The sequence below is a fragment of the Drosophila eugracilis genome, unplaced genomic scaffold (assembly GCF_018153835.1).
Source record: "Drosophila eugracilis isolate 14026-0451.02 unplaced genomic scaffold, ASM1815383v1 contig_778, whole genome shotgun sequence".
NCBI classification, from domain to species: Eukaryota; Metazoa; Arthropoda; class Insecta; order Diptera; family Drosophilidae; genus Drosophila; species Drosophila eugracilis.
The window spans coordinates 1-16,406 of NW_024573676.1; the positions used below are offsets into that span (position 1 = coordinate 1).

The window sequence follows — 16,406 nt, forward strand, 5'->3', positions numbered from 1 at the left end:
GTTCTAGAACTTGTCGTAAAACTTTAGAGCACGAGGAAATATAATCAAATTACATAGAAACTAAGCGCTCACTAACACCTCTTTACATTCTATTTTATTTTGTAAATTTGGATGCCAACAAACGAAAAAAACATGATAACGATTACGCGACTTTTCAAGTACTGCAAACTCTCATATATATCTATATTATTTTTATTGGATTTTTATATTTACTCTATCGCCCACTATTCACCGCCCACTCACCGGACTGGAAACTGAATCAGGGATGGTGATTAGCTGCTGGCTACTGGCTGGGTCCGCTGCTGCTGCTGCACTGGAGAGCGGTTTAACGCTTTTATTTTCGGTTCCGAAATCGTGCTGCTGCCGCCTCTGCTGCTGGCTCTGCTACCGCTGCCGACTGCGACGTCAACGTGAAATTCAAAGCGAAATAAGCGAGACATCGTGAGCGAGACCCCAAAGGTTGTTTAGAGGTCGTCGCCGCCGGTGTTGGGCAACCGACTGAACCAAGCGCTAAAAATTCCCAGATCCCCAAACACCAGGCATCAAAATAAAGCTCTGCGTGGGAGCTTTTAGTGGGTGAGGCAACCTTTGAATGAGATGATAAAACTAGCTAAAAGTTAATGGTTAGCTTTGAACTGCTTTAGCTTTTAGTTTGGCGTCTGAAATTTAAAATAATTATTAGGAAGCAAAGGTATATATATATTTAAAAGGCATTATTATTATACTTTTGATAAAGATTATGTTTCGACTTTAAGATATTTTTAAAAATATTTTTCTGGGGATTGAAATGGAATGTTATGAAATATAGTCTTTGATGTTTGAATCTGGTTAATAAATCACAATTATATGTTCTAAGTTCTAGGATTATTGAACTGTTATTTTAGTTTTATTTCTATTAAATACAACAAGGTGAATGATGTTCAAACTTTTTCATCAGCATGTGATGTATTTGAAGAATGAAAGATATACGCAAATTTCAATTAAAACAGAGAGTTCTCTTAACAAAATATATTATTAAATTAGCCTGTCAACAACATGTCCTTGCTTTTTTAAAGGATTAACTAGTTTAAAGTGAAGAAGAATAATTAATTTGGTATATTTCTTCCGTAATTACTAGCGACCTGCTTAAGTTGGAGCGGTCAATGCATTTCCGTGACCATCAGCATCAGGCGCCCCAAAAGAGCCCCACAAAAACGAGGGGTGGCAGAAGCAGCAGCTAGGATAAGCGACTTTCACGCCATGCCTGACCTCCTGCAATGTTAAAGGACTCAACCCCCTGGCACTCGAAACAGCTGATTTTGAAGAGGATACTTAGAGAAAATATCCCCTTATTTTGTGCTATAAGATTCTATTGAATTGAAGAGAAAGAGCTGCTCTTTAAAAGGAAACCTCTTTGGCATAGTTTTATGAATGAAAAGTATAACGAATGAACAGGAATTATCCTTAAAATAATATGGTTTTAAGTTCAAAAATCATATAAATGATAGTTTTATAAGTTAAAATAGTTAAAATGGAAGGTATAAAACGATAACTACTCTTACCTAATAAAACAACCTTATCCAAAGCGCTCTTCGTTGTCCTTGCTCTCGGCGACTCGTGGCACCGTCCTTTTTCGCTTCTCGTGCCTGCCTCACTCCTTCCCAGTTTCGTTTTGGGGATTCTGGTTCAGTTTTCAGTTCGAATTCGTGCGTCGGCCAGTCGAGTTGTGTGCCAAACCTCGGCACCTGTCATAAGCACGTGTTGCGTTCACTTGTGCTGCGTCTCCTTCGCACACCCGCCTAGCACCGTACACCGCGGCGGCTAATACGTTACGTTACGTATTGGTGCAGCCAAAGCGAAATAATATTTAATTATTATAGTTATGTGAGCCGAGTGGAGTGCTTTAGAGCTAGAATTTCAAGCACAAAGCAGTGATTTATCATATTAAATTAGAGAAAAATAAAGAAAACGAAAGTGAACTTGTGGCCCATAAGCATGATAAATTGTTTTTGCCCAATTTTGGTAAGAAACTTATTAGGAAGAAATTATTAATAGTATTAAGTTATATATAGGATAGAGAGAAATGGATTTTTTTAATTGTATTTTCACTTAAGAGAGAAGGCATTAAAGACAATATGAATATTTTGTTCCCCGTTTTGTTTAATCCGTCTATTTTATATAATAAATAGTTTTAACTTTAAAGCCTTTTATTGTATTTATTCATTCTATGGTTAAACAAAATTGCCAAATAGAAAAGGAGAAATATCAAAACTATTTGTATAAGATATCAAAAAAAAGTAAAATGCTGAAAATTATGTAAAGTTACTCATAACTAAAGTTAATAATATTCTTTTAAAGCTCGTTTGTACTAGCATAATTTTCTAGCTCATGCCTAAGATCCTTTAAGCTTTAAAAAAAAGTACTGAAAAAAAAACCTACAGAATTGTGCAACAAAAGAATGCAAACTAGTTTTTCCGAGTTTCTTTGGGTATTCAGTGTACATACGAATATGGGTTTCATATGCAGATTTCTGCCGCCAGAGTCATAATATTGAGCAATTGATGAGAGCGCGTTTGGCTTGGCTTTGTGGCACATTTGGCTCGTAATATGACGGCAGGCAACACAAAACACACCCTCTTGCCCCCTACATGCCCACACACCCGCTAAACACACACACAATTGAAGAAAACTCTCCTTCCATAAACTTGTGTCTGTGTTTTGTCTCGTCCTCATCTGCATTTGCCCGAAATGAGAATGAGAATGAAGTATCCTATAACCGACTGAGCAGCATCCTGGCTGCTGATGATAATGTTGATTCCCTGCGCTTCCGCAACAATTAGATTTGCTGAACTTTATCCGCCCCCTCTTTGGCCACGCCCTTGGAGCCCACAAAATCCCAAATGTAACCCAAACTCCGGCTCACATTTCTATAGCTTTTATTGTGGCATTTATAAATGCTTGTTACCTTTTTCTCGTCTCATTTTTAGTCTTGGCCGAAACAAAGTGTTTTATGGTCTCTAGCAGTTTGAGTTTTGTGGCCCAGATTAGAATCTATCTTAAAAATGGCACAAATTGTGTTTTACGAGGATATGCGTCAGTCTAGATTGGCCAAGCTATTTTAGGAAGGACTTCAATTAAGTAGAGAACGTTCTCCTATTGAAGGAATTTCAAGTGATATAATGGTGAGGAATTAAAGGCATGGCAATTGATTACTTTTACTCGACTTGCAAAGATTTTCGATTGGAAAATTGTGGTAAAAATATTCAAACAAAAGGTTCACAAAATGCAATTTGTATTTTTAGTCTAGAAAGTTAAAATTATTGCTTGCGCTTTACCCCTTTTGCTATAATATAGAAAAATATATATTTAAATTGCAGTTCATTGCCAAATTCTGTTTGTCCTGTAGGAAAATCTCTCTTTAATTTCCTGGTCTACTGCCCATTATTTGTACATCTGTTGGGCGGATCGTTTACTTTGATTACTTGTGGCATTCCTGCAACATATGTCGTTTTATTTTTGGGTCAGAACTTTTATTCATGGCTTCATTTGATTCTTACGCGTGCAATTGCCCTCAACTCGAGCATAAATTATGCTACAAAAAAAAAAGAAATAATAACAATAAAAAGAGAGACCTGAAAGCGAAGGTCGAGGCAAATCAAACAAAATGGAAAGAAACATGAAATATGTTGTAAAATAATTTCAATTCATTCTAAAGGCCATTTCGGATGCCTCTGGGCCGGTTGTCATTCCGTTGGAATTTGCGGTCGCTGCTGTTTGTTGTTGCCCGCTCTTCCGGTCCTCGAAAAATGAAAAAAAACCCATTGAATTTTCTGTGTTCGGTTTGGCTTGTTTACGGACCAACCAGAATGAGAACAAGCAGAATATAGCAAACACACATAGAACATCCTTGTTAAAGTTTGATTTGCTTCCTTTTGTATTTCTAATTTCATTTTATTTCGCCACATGAGTCCCATTCTGCCTACGAGCGACCATGCTATTAATTTATGCAATATATATTGGAAAAGTTTCTGTTCGGTGAAAATTTTGGCAGAGTGGTATTAGAATGTTACCAACTGTTTTGGAGAAAATAATGTGAAAAATGAATAATAATTCTTTTTAAATAGATAAATTGCATATAATGCGTCACCATTTGATAGTCATTCTACTATTTAAATATTCATAGCTTTAAATTAATTTGCTCTAAATTTGTATAGAACTCGCAGTTGAATTTCCTTATTTAGTATTTTTAATTTTTATACAAATGAAAACCTTTATTTATTTGATTGAATAAAATTATAGTTTAGGCTTAAGTACTTTTTTAAGATACAAGTTCCTAAAAATTAAAAAATGAGTAATCCCTTGTTGTACAGGTGGGTGGTTGGCAGTAATTTTCTTGCTCAAAGTTCTGAAAAATAATCTTCCAGGACTTAATTTGGCTTTACCCCTCCTCTTCCTAAAGAGCTTTGTCTGGCCATGTGATCAGCAGCTATTACGGGGACTTCTAATGATACGTTTTATTATCCTTGTAAAATTGAATAAGCATAAACCAGGGGAAATTCCCGTATGGCCTCGAGCAACTTGGAGCATTATGGTTGGAAACCTTATCATGCCAGGACTATGCTGGCATTCCCGCCGAGCTTACAAATCCTCCCAAGACCCCCTTGAAAAAAAACACCACCCAATTCACGAAAGAAGGGAAAAATTTCTCCAATGGGTGGTGATGGGTGTTATTCGCTTTTCGCATTGACTGTTTGCTACAATTCGCTAGTGAATGGAATTTAGAGCTGAATGAATGAAGAAGGGGACTTGGGGGGCTTGATTATAAATAACGTACAGTAGCGCACATGAATGCATTTTGATTGTCTGCTGTAGTTTACGGCACGTTTCCTTTATTTTACCGCTTCTGCTTCTGGAGTTCTGAAGGGAAAAATGAAATGAAAGACGACAAACTCGCCGTGCAATATCTTGTGTGTGTGTATAGGACAAGGGGGCGTGGCAACTTCCTTAAATGGTGCACTAATGTAGAAAAGAAAAACATTTTATATTTATTTGCTTGCCACTTTGCATGGGAATTCCAACTGCAACGAGGACATCGCATTTCCTTACTGCAATTTTCCAACACGTGCACTCCGGTTTCTTCAAGTCAGCGCCTCTCCCTCCCCCTATTTTCCTTATTTTTCCCATACTTCTTGTTCGTTTCTTCCTTTTCTTTCGTACATTCGTTACTATTTTTTTGAGGCCACACTACAAAATAATGTTTCATGTTACAATAAATGTAATGATTCAGTCCATATACCCCTCCTTCAGCTCCTCCTTCTGCTCCCTCTCCCTTATATGTCATTTCCCCCAGGACCCCTGTCGTTCGTTCGTTTCCAGCATATCCCAACGCCCATGCATGCCACTCCAACGAAAACTGAATGAAAAAACTGCATATATAAAGAAATAAAGGGAGGCTCACACATTACTCATACGCAGCGTTGCACGCAGTTATCCTTGCGCCCATTTTTGTCCTCACTCTGCAATTGTATGCCGCTCACTTTTGAACAGCAAGGAATACAATTTATTAACCCACCAGTCATATTTAATATCCTTCAATAGGGCTTAAATTACACCCCACCTGATTTTGCCGAGTTGTGTTTTTTAAATCCGATTTATTGATTTGGAAGGATGTTGTGTTTTGTAAATAAAAGCATATTAAGCAGATTTAGTGGCATTTAATCACTTCTTTTGATCTTTTAAGCCGTTAAAGTAGTTCAAAGTATAATACGATTGATTTTTGATATAAGCCAAAACTTTTCATTTTGTCTTTAAAAAATTAAATTTATATTTTCTCAACTTATAATTATTAAATCGTTCATTTCCGTTTTATAATATTAAATGCACTTTTAAGTGATCCCGGGATTACATCACATTTTTTCCTTGCGGTTTTCATTTGGCTTTTCCCCAGCTGATTAAGCAGGACCTCTTCCAATGAGAATTTAATTAAATATCCCATGTTGTGGCTCTTAATTTCGGTTTGCCTGCCTCTTGTTTTGAGGGCATCAATGTTTAATGAAGCGTCAAACGTTTTCCGATTCAAGAGGCCGACTTTTGTTTGTCGTCCGTTCGTCCTTTGCTTCCTGTTAACCTAACTGGGTCTGATTTGGCTTCCCAGCTCTGTTGTTGTATTAATAATTCGTGCGTTGCGTTTCAGTCACGTTTTGCATGTCGGGAAAATATTCAGTGGCGCATTGCCCTTATCAATGTTGTCATTTCCTGCTCATGGTTGACTCTGTTGATTTTTGCATAATTTCTGTTTGGCCAGATGGCTACCAAACCAGCACACTGCCATAGCAAAAAAAAAAATACTCGCAGAGTAAAAGGGAAAATCGACCCAAGGAAACCAGATCCATAATCAGTTGCAGAAAAGTGGAAGAAAAGTAGAAGCAGATAAGATGTCGCTTACAGTTCTATAGTAAGAATGGTTTCATTTTTGTTTCTTGAGGCATCAGAGCATGAAAATCAACATGCAGAAACCCACTGGCCCTTCCTTTTGAATTACTTTTATTTCTTTGTGACCTGGCATACATGCAGGGTGCAGGGTGCACACCAACAGTTGGCACATAGAAAATGAAAATATAAGGGGACAAATAAAAATGGGAAAATACAAAATAAGTAAGTGTTAACATAATCCCACAAGGAAAATAAAATGTTTGGTTTATACAGACTACCAAAGGGATTTAGAAAGCTTAGTTTATAGAACTCTACTTTGCTTACATTAAAGGAAATATGCAAAATATATATATTCAGAATTTAATTAGAAAATTTGCTTGGAAAGAGTTTTATATATTTAATACTATTAAATACGTTCTTGAGTTTTAAGTTAACATTTCTCATATTGCATCACCTCCGTAAATATTTTTTGTTATTTGGTTATTTCCTGGCTGAAAGGGCATCACAAATTAGTTTTGTTGACAAAGATGAAAACCTGTGGGACATTGCCAAGTTGGTCAGGATTTCCATTTTTGCTCAGCTAACCATTTCATTTTGGCCATTACATTGCTCGACTTCTTGGCCGACTTTTTGCAATGAAAACTATTAAAAAGTACTTTAGCTTAGTTTCCTGTTTTGAGGCAAAACTTTTAATTTCACTTTCTGGAACAACGAATATATATGTATAAATATTTACCCACTTGGCCCGTTTTTGCAACAAAACAGGGCTTCAATTTCTTGGGATATTTAAAGTTCTCTCGATTTTCCCCGGCTACTTCGCTTAGTTTTCTGCCACCTGCCAGGCTCAAGGCAAACTTTTATGTCGTATGCGAACAAAAAAAGAACTACCAAAATAAAATCGTACGGATAAAAGTATTTCTCTCCCTGGAACTTTCTACCGAACAGCAGGGGGAAACTATTTAAATTTCCTATGATTTCTTTTTCGGGGTTCGGTGATATCCTGGCTAAAAGGAAAAAAGGAAAATGTAGAGGAGAGGAAACTTTCCTATAAATAATTTTTGCATTTTTATTGTGCATTTTATGCATTTTTGTGCGATTTCGATTTGAAGTTGGGCTCTGAAATAAATATGAAAAGTTTTATTTATGTTTGTGGGGTGGCAAAGCCAGGCAAAAAAAGGGCGTGACGTGGCTTTGGGCTCGGTTTGTGTTTGGGGTCAGGAGCCGAGGTTATTCGGTGGCACTGGCGTGGGCGTTATATTTATGACATTTGTTTGCCAACAACTTTCAATAGCTCAATCACGCCACCCGCACATGCAATAGAGCTAAACCAATGCCCGCCTCTGAGCCACCAGATATGGGGTGAAAGGTCTCCATCAGAAAGCAAACAAACAAGCCTTCATGTTTAAGATTGAGTTTGAAATTAATATTTTAGTAGTGTTACCAGGGCTCAAATAATTAAGATGACTTTGAGTAACAAGTGTTTAGTTACAGTTAAAAAATATTCGATACTCATACTGTGAAATTTTCTCCCATTAAAATTAATTTTTTCTCATCTTCATTCTAGCTAGAAGGCGGAACATCATCAATGTGAGTACTGCGGACTGTGTGCTCTTCACTAGAGCTGCGTGCCGCTCGGGGCAAGTGAAATCGCGGAAGCTGCCAAAGGGCTTCGTGCTTTGTGGCCTCAACTGTTTGACTTTCGTCTACTTCCGCTCGTCCTGCCCATCCTGCGATGTTCGGCCGGTGCGGCATCGGCGGCAGGCGGCGGCGGTGGCTCAAGACCGCCGACGACTTCGACTACCGGATGCAGCGGGTGCGGAATGTCCTGAAGGAAGTGCCCTAATCGACAGGCACAACGATCTGCCGTGGGATATCCGCAAGTTCCTGAAGAACCAGCTAAAGGACTTTCACTTTGGCGACGACCTGCGGGGAATTGGCTCCGTGGTCGTCGAGTGCCTGGAGCCACACCGACCTGCGCCGCCTGAAAGAGGGCATGGTCTCCAGCGCAGTTTTGGTCCCTTACGCCCCCTGCTCATCCACAGCATCTGGATGCAGTGCAGCTGACATTGGAACAGATCGACCTGATTCGTCGACTAGTCCAGCTATATCCGCATCACATGGCGCTGGTTACGACTGCGTCGGGTATCGAACAGACGCATCGAACTGGGAAAATTGCCAGTTTGATTGGCGTGGAGGGCAGTCAGCCATTGGAACCAGTTTGAGTGTCCTGAATGTTCTACCAACTGGGCGCCAGATACTTAACTCACTCACACCTGCAATACACCTTGGTAAGTATACATTTTATACTTTAAAATCATAAGACTCATTTACTTTTAGGGCGGACTGCTGCAAAGTTGACGAACCTGGGATTACCCGCACATAGGCGGTCTTTCACAGTTCGGCAAGGTAAGAACACTCATCCACAAGCTAAACATGATATCCTTATGATACCTCTTTAACATCATACAGCTGGTGGTCAGGGGAGATGAACCGACTGGGCATGATTGTTGATCTGTCGCACGTCTCTGTGCCCACGATGCTGGATGCATTGGCCGCCTCGACGGCCCGTTAATATTCTCGCACTCCTCGGCGCACGCCATCTGCAATAACTCCCGCAACGTGCCCGATCATGTGCTGCACAGCGCATTGTGAGTCCATTATGGCGACATTAATCAGGGGGCACATTAATCCATTACTCCCCAAATTCCACATCAATGCAGGCAATAAACGGCGGTCTGGTTATGGTGGCCTTTTATCCACATTTCGTCAGCTGCTCGGGACAGGCGACATTGCGACGTTGTGGGTAGGTGGTTTTGGCCCGCTGGGTTTTTGGTGGGTGAAGTGTGCACTATTAATCTTTAAACTTGTGCTTTTTGCCTTCGCCCTTTAGCGCATATCAACCACATAAGGAGGTGGCCGGCATCGATCATGTTGGCATTGGAGCTGGCTACGACAGAGTCAACTTGTAAGTACAGCAACTTTTGGCCAGTGCTCCATCTTCAATTACATTTCATTTCATTTGTGCAAATTATGGTCTCTCTATTGCTATTTCTCTTTCATTCCTTCTCTCTCTCTCTCTCTTTCTGTTTCTCTTTTTCTTCCGCTTTCCCCACCTTGCTCTGCTTTCCATAAGGTGCCCAAAGGACTGGAGGATGTGTCCAAATATCCGCATCTTTTTGCTACCCTGCTCGAGTCTGATAAATGGTCGGAGGAGGATATTGCCAAGTTGGCTGGCAGGAATCTAATACGTGTATTCAAGAAAGTCGAAGCGGTGAGTCCACAGCAAAAAACACACAGAAATTGCTCACTTTTCTCTAGCATTTTTCTATTGTTCACCGTTCTGCCCCTGAAGGATGCTTAAATACCCTGACAAAGGGTATTGGGCTTTTAGAAAAAAAGAAGAACAATACAAGATGAAAAGATAGTTATGTCTGTTGTTCAGTTCTCGAGAGATTTAATAACAAAAGTCTTAATTGAAATAGCAAAGGAAATATTTGTGCAGATAAGAAGTCAGCAAAATTTCATAAAAATGTTTGATGAGACTCAAAAATATTTTTAGAGCTCCTAAAAAGTCGACTTAGTCCAGGAGTGCTTTAAAAGTCACCAGGGTTTTATCGTTCGCGATATAAAATGCAAGTGCTATTTTTTGACACGCAAAGTATTGATCTGAATCCTCAAAGGATTTTTGAAGTGCACTTTGGAGAACGTTGCGAGAGTATTAAATATTTTCTCCAAACGTTATTATTTTTTGTGATATTTTTTCTTGGTATTAGGCGCGTACCTGACCGACTTAAAGCCGAAACCAGTCTCCAGAACTAAACACATTTCACAGCAAACAAACAAAGAACTTGGAAAAAGGACATTGGTATGGTGTCCTCTATGCCTGGCGCTCTCTCTCTCTTTTTTCCTCGGTTGTTATTGCAGTTGGAAAATTCCTTTCCAAGGATAAAAGGAATAATGTGGCTTTGCAATGGAATTTGCACATACTTGGAATGGAAGACGGAGAGGAGAGGATAATGGGAAGCCAGCTGGAGCTGGAACACAGAGGACAGAAGCAGGACATTGGCTTGACGTCGAAAAGACGCAAGTTGTGAAATAATTTTAAAAGGATTTTCAAATGCTTATTCCGATATTTATACACGGGCCTGACCATCGCAACCGAAGCAACAGCTCCGTAGTCTGTAGTCTGTTTGTAGGATGCGGTCAGCTTGTTTGCCGTCTGCTCTCCGTTCGGATACAGCTTATAGTCCAGCGAATGGGATTGGGATTTGGTTTGGCTCGGGAATTTCTTTCACTGCCGCCGGCGAAGACCATGTCTGGGCACTCCAAAGCTCAAGCAGCATTCAATTTAGATCAATACGGGATGGAAGCCCAGAAGCCCATCCTCTCGAGGAAGTTACTCCTCGGCATTGAACGACACCTCGAGCGGAGGCTAGTACCATTCAAAAGGCTTGCAAGTGGGTTTGTTTTTCAGTCCAATGGTTGGATAGTTGGGTGCTTGGTCGGTTGGTTGCATGAATGGATAGTTGGATGTACGACTAAACGATGCAGACAGTACTCAAGTTTGCATATAAAAGAATGTGTGTTTACTGCTTTTGAAGGAATGTACTTCAAATTAACTGATAGGCAGAGTAGAGTGGTAATTAAATGTTCAGAAATTTCATAAAATACCTTAAGGTGTATACAAAAATGAAGCTCTTATTGGTTAGTATGAGAAGGATTTGAAGTCAAAAAGAGCAAAGAAAACTGCAAAAAAAAAGTAATTCTTACATTTCATAGATATCTATCTATTGTGATAAGTTACAGGATAAACCCATTTATTTGAAGATTATTCGGTGAGCTCTAAATCAAAATAGTTGAACCATTTCCCCTTTCATCCTAGAAGCTTCGAGTTACTCCTCCTTTTGAGCCAATTTAAAGATTTAATAACAAAAATAAATCATACGCCCTCCTTAACGTTGAACGCTGTGCTCGTAGATCTTATTGCTTTTGCTGATTATAAAAACCTCCTCAACTTCCACCCATTCACCGTCCCCACCGTTTTGACCAAGTTGAAAAGAGATGCCGCAGCATTTTTAATTTAGCTCTTGTTCTCGCCGACTGAGAGACGACCCGGCAAACTTTAATCATATTCTCGCGCCATCTCTGCAGTCCCTACATTGTAATTAGTTTTAGTTCAGGGCGTGTATATAATACATAGAAGTACTTAATGTCCGTTATTACAAGGGGCTCTTACCCCATCAACAAAGCAATGGAAATGGTAACAACATAAAAATAAGGCCACAAAAGTATTGCCTACTTTGCAGCGACTGATTAAAATCGCAGGGCTTTTATTGCGCTTTGCACTCAGCAAACCAACCATATATACGATATACTCTTTTTACTGCTGTTTATTACATGGCCATAATGCTCATTAAGAATTGTATTTTAATACGTTTCTGTTTGTTTCTGTATTTTTTTTTCGCTTCCCCCCTTTTTTCAGCTGTTTGCGGTAAAAAGTAATTAAAAATGTTACCCAACGCCTTTTATCTTTGGCCAGAAAGCCCTGAAGCATTGGAAATTAAGCCGGGCCATATATATTCTTATCCCAATGACATTTGCTTTTGTTTTTGCATCAGGCCAAGTCCACAGTTCATTGAACCGAACTGGAAATCCCCCATTTCAATTTCTCGACTGGCGAAATAAAATGCGTTATAGCCTACTTATGGGCGTCGCCAAAAGCTTGGCTCGTAATGCAATTAAATAATAACGAAAAGCGGGTCAAATGTTCAATTATTAGAAGCTTAATGCTGTTTTGGGTTGTGTGTACCCAGGGGACTAGGTCGGTCATGGCTGTGATAATTAAGCAAGTCATAGAAATTAGGCAAAAGGCCATTTTAATGATTGCCATCTCGCACAAACGCTCGCAAGAACATGTATACCAACACGAACCAGCACATATACAATACCCTTTTAGGCTGGACACGCACTCAGTCAAAATTGAGAGCAGAGTGTTCTCTTAAACTCTTTCGCAGGGATTTCTGGAGATTTATAATGTTATAAAAGAAATTTCAGATTTTCATACTATTATTAGTTTATCATTTATATCGGAGAAATTAAATATGAAAGGTAAAAAGTTTTTATATTTAAAATATATTATGAGCTTCGCTAATACCTTTTATTAAAGTGCGGCAAACTTTTGCAATTTCCTCTATTCTGTTGAAGAACTAAACACAATTCTTTAAAGTTCGTTATTACTTTCGAATGATTTTATATGTCAGCTTAAGTTTATGAACCTATAAAATTTAAAGTGCTTCAAAACTAAAGCCATATCTGCTGTAGAATGAGAAAACTAGCAGTGGTCCGATCAGATTTAGCAAAGAAAGTAACCGGTTCTGGGAACACATTTCCAAGGACATTAGGGACAACAAGGATGGCCGCAAATTTGTGGGCGTGGGAGGCGGCCAGTGGATCTGCTCCGAGAGCCATTGCCATAGCCATAGCCATAGCCCATGAACATGATAATTTTCTCGACGCCAGTTTTTATCTACACAAAAGCAGCATCGTCGGGGGCAAAGAAAAGCCAAGGATTTCAGAGCCCTTTCCAGAGGAAACCCACTCCCTCGCCCATTTGTGTTTGTGTAAATGTATCTTTTATTTTAGCCTTTTATATCTAATGCGAGAGCGAAGAACGGCATTTGGCACGACACATCGCCCAAGTGGCGGCAAGGAGGCTTTGTCTCTCATCTCTCAGATGGGCAAATGTCCCCGGCAAATGGCAGCAATTTGTGCGAGACAAATTCATTTAAATATCCTTTGCAGGCAGGCCTTGTGTGCACTGGAAAATAAAGTGATTTCAAATGGGGGTCAATCTGATCTTGTAATAAATAGGAAGTAACGGAACTAAGTTTAAAGATGAGTACTTTTATAGCTGTGCACAGCAAAAAATAAGTATTATTCTAAGGTATATCAACACTTTTATTGGTCTATTATTGGCTTTTTAATGGAAAAAAGATTACAATTTTAAGGGGAATATCGGAATAACCCAAATTCAATATTTTTCAAAATTTCCAACAAATGTCAAAAATGTGTATGAATGCAGTTTGACTAGGCATTAGGAAACAATTTCAGCGAGGTATGACATTCCATATTTGGACCACAATTGACTAAGTCATAGGCATAATACTGTCAGTTTGAAGAGAAAAACTGGTATAACCAATTTTCCCATTTCCAATTTCGGGGTATTATCATCAAAATTTTTAAAAAATGTACTAAATTTCACGTTTTAAACTGTCAAAACAGTTCGAATAGAATTAAGAAATCAATTTTAGAGAGGTATGATTTGCTTTACTCGCCTGATTATTGACCTAGTTATAGGAAAAATACTTTCATCTTGAGGGGAATATTGGAAAAAAGGAAAATAAACATTTCGATAAGGGGTACATCATGGATAAAAAACTTCTTCTATTTTGTAATAATAATTACAATTTTAATTTAATTTTTATGCAATAATTTTAAGCGTAAAATAATTATCCTTAGATCTTCTCATTTCCATAATCTTCCACTTTTGATGCTGTATTCTAGTTTTTGAAATTGTAAGTGCGTTGGCGCTGACCTTCTTACAATTGATTTGGCTTTGGGAACCTTTTTTGCTTTTGAAATGTGTTGCTTTGCTGTGGTGTGGGTATTCATTTTCCGCTTTGAGCTCTTCACTCAAACTGTAACTGTGAGCTGGGCTTTTCATTTCACTTTGAATGGGTAGGGGGTTCGTGTGGAGGGAAATCCAGCTCAAAGGCCGGAAGAGTCTAGCCAAAAGGCAAATGGCTCAAAGTTCCCACAGTTGATGTTGTTGTTGTTTTTCACTGCTTGTGTGAGTGGGTCATGCACACAAAGTGCAATGACTGAGCCAAAGCTGACGTTTTATTGTTGTTTGTGTGTGGCAGGGCGCACATAAAGCCTCATAAAAAAAAAAAATCGTAAATTCGATTGTTGTATGGCAAACAAAACCCAGGAAATGGGACCAGTCGACCTAGGCCTCACCCTCTTCCCTTAGCCACCCCCTCAAAAGGTGTTTGGTGTTGAAAACAAAACATTTTCTCTCATTTTATTTCGCTTTTTCCGACCCCCCTCTCCATCCCTTTTTTGTGTTTGTGGCATTAAATGTGCTTCAACTTTTGCCAGGAATAATAGTGGCCTGTTTGGCATTCAGATTTCGGCCTCTCTTTAAGGATTCAGTGTGTCCTTGTGTGCGTGAAGAGTGTGTGCTTGTGTGTTTACGTGAGTTAGACAAGCGGAAGAGGTTTCTCTATGAGTATTTGACTCTTTGTATTCTTGTTTCCCGTGTTGGGTGACGGCCTTTCCCCAAACACTTAAAGAGAGTCATGTGCAGGAAATTTTAAAAATCATAGCAGATTTCAAAAACACTTAATTTGTTTGTGACATCAAGTGTTTTGGGAAGGAACACAATGAATATGATTTTTTAAAAGAAAAATGTGAAAAATATAAGTTACGAGTAAGATAGGTTTAAGAGTAGGTGGGGGAAATAACTAGTTTCTGTTTTCAAATTAAAATGTCAAAAATTTGTCATTAAGTTATATTCAGATTCTTATTTTTCCTTTAAATAGCTTAAATTATTTCTATAAAATCTGCTAGTAATGAAAATCATAAAGACTTCAATCTCAATCAGTGCCCAAATAAATTTCTTGAAACCCATTTAGTAATTTTCACCAGAGTGTTTACCATAACTAACATCCAAGTCCAATTTTGTTGCCTAAGCGCCGCGGCGAAACTTGCGAACAATATTAATGCCATATGAAGAGAACACAAGAAGTTCCAAGAAATCATTTCTGCATTTGAAAATTCAAACACAAAACTTTGGCAATTACGCTAAATAACTTTTGTAAGTTGTGCCAGCTTGGCAATGGCGCAATGCAATCAATTTTCATCAATCAAATGCAGCTGTCGTCACTCCCACTCCCACACACATACACTTAAGTACCCACACATACGCATGCATAAATAATTGCTAATGGTATTTTAATCAAATGAATCGTACTTAATTCACTTTCAGGTGCGCGATCAGATGGAACTTCTGCGTGTGGCACCCATTGATCAGTCAATTCCAGCCGAAGACATTATGGGCCGATCCTATTGTCGTTATCAAGGACCAAGAACGTGATAATTTCTCCATTTGTAAAGTTCACTCATATGCATAGCGTTTTCATTCATCACAGCCCCGTGGCGAAAATGGTAAAAAATTATGTCAAGCGTACGTGTTGTAAAGTGAAACTTGTTTTAGGTTAATTGACAAAGTTTTCCCTCCTCTCTGCTGCTGGTGCTGATGCTAGCTGATGATGTTGTTGTTTTTGTTCTTATTCTTGTTGTTGCGTATTGTTTGTTTGTGTGTGTATGTGTATGTGTGGCATGATGCTGCACAAACAGAAACACACACACATATACATTCGGAAAAAAACGGCAACATTTTGCAATCGCTCAGAGCTGAGCAGCTGGCCAACTGCTGTTGCAGCACTGAGAAAAATGTAGGCAAGGAAAATTAAAATAACAATAAAACGGTTATTTAATTTACATTTAATTATTAAGTTGAGCCAATATTTTTAACTTTTATGAAAATCAAAACTTTATAATTAAATGAGAAGTGAAAGTCAAACTTCTATTTCCTAACAAATATTTATAAGATTTATGGAATTTATATTTAAGTTCCAAGATTTTAGTTAGCTTTCTAAGATTTTTTAGAACTTGTTTTGGCAACAGTTTCTTTGATTTATCTTCTTGACTTTTTTCTCAGTGCCTAGAACTTTGAGCGCAGCTGGCATTGGCCATAAACAAATACAAAGTGGCAAGAGGAGACCGCCACCCCCCACAAAACCCCCAAGAACCCCTTCCGTTCCCCTTACCTACATTCCCGAAGTAGCCAACATTGTGTAAATATCATTGCCATGTTTATTTTTATCTCTAGCTCTAGCTCTAAGTCAGGCAAAAAAAAGTAAAAGAGGAGG

General features: G+C 38.7%; 1 pseudogene; it reads left to right on the top strand.

The window, feature by feature from the left end:
- The first annotated feature begins 7,975 nt into the window (after nt 1–7,975).
- Nucleotides 7,976–15,809, top strand: LOC121530456 (annotated as a pseudogene).
- Nucleotides 15,810–16,406: the final 597 nt, after the last annotated feature.